We start from the raw sequence: 5,148 nt of genomic DNA, 5'->3' as shown, positions 1-5,148 counted from the left end.
CGTTGATCTTGTTTTACAACATGGAAATTTACGCACACATTGTTTTATTACACATGCAAATATTAATTTTACGCACGCAAAAATAAATATGCACGCACACATCTGGTTACGCACGCACGCATCTGGTTACGCACGCACACATCGGTTTGCACACGCACGCATCTAGTTACGCACAGACGCATCTGGTTACGCACGCACAAATCTGATTACACACAGACAAATGTTTTTGACACAATATGGTCTCCATAGCCTACAGGATTTGGGTAAAGCTGAACTGGAGAAAATGCTCTCTGTTCAGGTGGGAGTTAAGAGGTTAAATGACCTGTACCAGTTTTTCTTTTCCTCTTATGAACAGTAAAAACTTCTATCTTTCTAACTTTCTCTCCGGTTTCTTCAGTTCGTTTCAGTTTTCTCGGGGACGGCTCTAACTTCTGCGTTTATTTGTTAACTCCAGTCAATTATTTATTTGAGCGTAAAAAGAATGTGGCTAAAACAAGCAAGTGCGCGCAGTGGGCCGGCGTTATTTACCCAGAGTGCACTTGGAGCTGACCTGTGTTTAACTGAGCGGAGCTGAAATGGCTCACGTCCAAACTCCACTGACCAGCTGATCCCACTCCACATGTTCAGACATTCAGATGATCGTTCTGGAGTTAAAAAGGTGCAAACGTGATTAGAACAGAATCAAAACGCAGGATGTGAATGATGCGATTGGCAAAATGGTTTTAGGGGCTGGTCAAATCTTAACCCCTTAACTCCCACCGGAACCGAGCACTTTTTCTCCAGCTTTACGCCCAGTTCAAAAGCTTCTGGGAAAAAGCTGTGAAAATAGCAACGAAACGGAGACGAAAACAGTGATGGAAATGTGACAAAAAAGTGAGAAAACATTGGCCAAAAAGTGAAGAAAAATTGATGAAAAAGTGGCAAAAATGTGACAAGAAATTGACGAAAAATTGACGAAAAAATGACTAAAAAATGAAAAAAAAATGTGACAAAAAATGTGACAAAAAATGTGATAAATTGACAAAAAAATAACAAAAATGTGACAAAATGCTACCAAAAAAAGACAAAAAATAGATTAAAAAAAAGACGAGAAAATGACAAAAAAAAAAAAAATGACAAAAATGTGAAAAAAAAATGTTAAAAATTTGACGAAAAAATTACAAAAATTTGATAAAAAATGTTAAAAATTTGACGAAAAAATTACAAAAATTTGATAAAAAATGTGCGAAAAAATGACAAAAATGTGACAAAAAAGTGAGAAAACATTGGCCAAAAAGTGAGGAAAAATTGATGAAAAAGTGGCAAAAATGTGACAAGAAATTGACGAAAAATTGATGAAAAAATGAAAAAAAAAGGAAAAAAAATGTGACAAAAAATGTGATAAATTGACAAAAAAATTACAAAAATGTGACAAAATGTTACCAAAAAAAGACAAAAATTTGATTAAAAAAAAAAGACGAGAAAATGACAAAAAAAAAAAAATGTTAAAAAAAAATGTTACAATTTTGAAAAAAAAAATTACAAAAATGTGACGAAATAATAACAAAAATGTTGCCAAAAAAATGACAAAAATTTGATTAAAAATTTGCGAAAAAATGACAAAAATGTGACAAAAATGTGAGTATACATTGGCCAAAAAGTGAGGAAAAATTGATGAAAAAGTGGCAAAAATGTGACAAGAAATTGACGAAAAATTGATGAAAAAATAAAAAAAAATGAAAAAATGTGACAAAAAATGTGATAAAAATGTGAAAAAAAAATGAAAAAAATGTGACAAAATGTTACCAAAAAAAAGACAAAAATTTGATAAAAAAAAATGACGAGAAAATGACAAAAATAAAAAAAATGAGAAAAATGTGGAAAAAAAATTGATAAAAATTTGACAAAAAAATGACAAAAATGTGACGAAATAATGACAAAAATGTTACCCAAAAAAAATGACAACAATTTGATAAAAAAATTACGAAAAAATGACAAAAATGTGACAAAACAGTTACAAAAATGAGTTGAATACCCAACAAAAAAATGATGGAAAAAAAAATCTGATGACGTGAGGAAAAAGATTCTCTCGGTTCAGGCGGGAGTTAAGAGGTTAAAGGGATATTTCAGGATTTTTGACATAGGGTCTCATTTCCTGGTCATCCAGAGTGTTACAGTTCTTATATTTGAAGAGTTTCATGACGCTAGGCTAATGCTAGGCTAGTGCATGTCTATGGTATCAGCTAGCCTGCATTAAAAACAGTGTGACCCGCTCCACAGAGCACCTGAGGCAAATCACTTATAACACCAGACTAACCATATAAATGTCTGTGTCCATAGAATCATGTTTGGAAAATAACTGACCTGCATCACATGAACGATCGCATTTTGAGGGACTATTTTCTAGCAGATCACTCCGCCGCCGCATAGCTTATACAACCACGAAGCTGATGCTGCTCAAATATAAGTTATATTAAATGATTCTATGGACACAGACATTTATATGGTTAGTCTGGCGTTATAAGTGACTGCATGAATTACAAAAAAAACAACCACACACCAGGAGAACAATCCAACATGTTGAGTATCTCTGATGTGAGATTGGAGCGGTTCCAACAAGAGTGGACTAAACACAGCAGGAACATCGGATCAGATCATCACACGATACTCGGAGCTTGTTTACCGTGAACATTCGTATCCATTTCTTCCCTGGAATTCCAACTATTCCACATGGAGTCCATGTCTTCTTTCAAATGTTGCTGCTCATGCTCATTATGAAGTCAAATTCACAAACTGAGATAATCTTCCAAACTCGGTTAACCCTCGGACCCTGCACACGTTCCTGCACACGCTCCTGCACACGCCAATAACACCTGAGCGAGCAGTTTAACCCCTTAACTCCCACCTGAACCGAGCACATTTTCTCCAGTTTGGCTTTACCCCAATCCAAAAGCTTCTGGAAAAAAAGCTGTGGAAATAGCAACAAAACTGAGACGAAAACAATGATGGAAATGTGACAAAAATGTCACAAGAAATTGACAAAAAAAGTATGAAAAAATGACAAAAATGTGACAAAAAAATGACAAAAATTTGACAAAAAAATGGCAAAAACGTGACAAAAAAATGACAAAAAATGTATAAAAAAAATTGACGAAAAATTGAAAAAAATGTGATAAAAATTTGACAAAAATTTGACAAAAAATTACTAAAAATTGACAAAAAATGACCAAAAAAATGACAAAAAATGGACAAAGAAAATGACAAAAAAATGACAAAAATGTGATAAAAATTTGACAAAAAAAATACAAAAAAATGACAAAAATGTGACAAAAAATGACAAAAATGTGACCAAAAAAAATTACCAAAAATTGATTACATTTTTTTTACGAAAATTTGAAACAAAATTGACAAAAAAATGACAAATGTGACAAAATGTGACACAAAAATGTGATAAAAATGTGACAAAAATTTAACAAAAAAATTACTACAAAATGACAACAAATTACAAAAAAATTGACAAAAATGTGACAAAAAATAACAAAAAAGTTACAAAAATGAGTTGAAAACCCAACAAAAAAAATGATGGAAAAAAAATCTGATGACGTGAGGAAAAAGATCCTCTTTTAAGAGGTTAAAATGAAACTTCAAGCTCTAGAGCTGGTGAAGACTTTGCTTGGTGCGCCTCCTGCTGGCAGCTTTAGGAACAACCTTTTACAAAACTAACTTCGTGTCGATTTACAGCTTCAGCCTCAGAAACACAGGCTCAGAACCGAGATAATGTTGGATGTAGACAATATGTGTGGGAAATACTTCTCCAGCTCTGGCTTTAACCAGAGAATGAGGTCACATAGGTCCGGCGGCCATTTTGAATACTGAGGTAGAATTGTGCAGTACTACATGTAACGATATCTGTACTCGGGATATAAAAGAAAGACGACTGATCGACTGAGGCATTTTTATGACTCGTAATTATTGCTCATGAAGATAACAGTAAAACATGGCCCCAGAGACGCACGTTTATGTGAAGAAATCAGCAAATCTCTGTGTGTGGAGCCACAGCAGGATTTACTAAAGATCTGCATCACTCTGAAGACTAGATGAACACATCAAAGTGGAACAGAAAACCTTTCTCTGTGATTTTTACAGTTTGTCATGTCGACAGAGTCTCAGTCTGAGTCAGTGTTTAAGCTGCTCAAGGCGTTAGCATGCTACCGGTTAGCAACTGTCACTGACTACAACATGATAAACACACGTGTGGCTCACATCTATGGACACTGAGGAAATACTACAGTGACAACATGTTGTATCCATGGCGATTTGTGTTTCAAGGCTTTCTCTGGGAGAGGTCAGAGCTGAGCTGTTAAAGGGGGGGTATTCTGCAAAATGGACTTTTTCAAGCTTTACATCATGTTATTCTCTCATTCCCTCATTAAAAACATGCCTTTTTATGAAGACTTTTATTATCTTATTATTTTATTTATTAATTTATTTTTATTTTATGCCATTGATTTAACTATTTATCTATCTTTTTTGCCGCTGTTTTCTCCTTTTTTGTTTCTGTTTTTTGTCTTTTTTTTGTCTTTTTTTCTGTTTATTGTTAAGAAGAAGAAAAAATGAAAATAAATAGTAAAAAAAAAAAAAAAAACACATGGCTGAAGTGTTGCCTTGGCACATTCACGTATTTTTGAGTAATCTGTAAAAACTCTGATGGCGGCCATTTTAGGGATAGGTTTGTCTGAGTCCTCCTAGGAACGCCCCCTCCTCCTGGAGACGCCTCCGAGCCGAGTAACCAACCACTGCTCCTCAGCAGAACCCCCTCCCCACTGATGCCACAGACAGCGTGTGGAGGGGGCGTGTCTAAAGGCTCAGAGGTTCTTAAAGAGACAGAGGCCTATTTCAAGACATTCACTACAGCCATTTTGAGAGAGACATTTTAGACAAGGCAGTTATTGTAATTTACTGCATTTACAGACCAACAGAAGGTTTGTCATCATTGTAGTGTGATATAGACTGGTGCTATGTGATTGAAGAAAGCATAATAGCCCCTCTTTAAAGCTAAATGCTAACCCGTAGCATGCTAATCTCTTAAACACTGACTCACTGGTTTCTTCACATAAACGTGCGTCTCTGGGGCCGTGTTTTTACTCTGATCTTCTTGAGCAATGATCA

This window comes from Gobius niger (genome assembly GCF_951799975.1).
Source record: "Gobius niger genome assembly, chromosome: 1".
NCBI classification, from domain to species: Eukaryota; Metazoa; Chordata; class Actinopteri; order Gobiiformes; family Gobiidae; genus Gobius; species Gobius niger.
The sequence above is the reverse complement of the archived record's forward strand: the minus strand, read 5'-3'. Positions refer to the sequence as shown.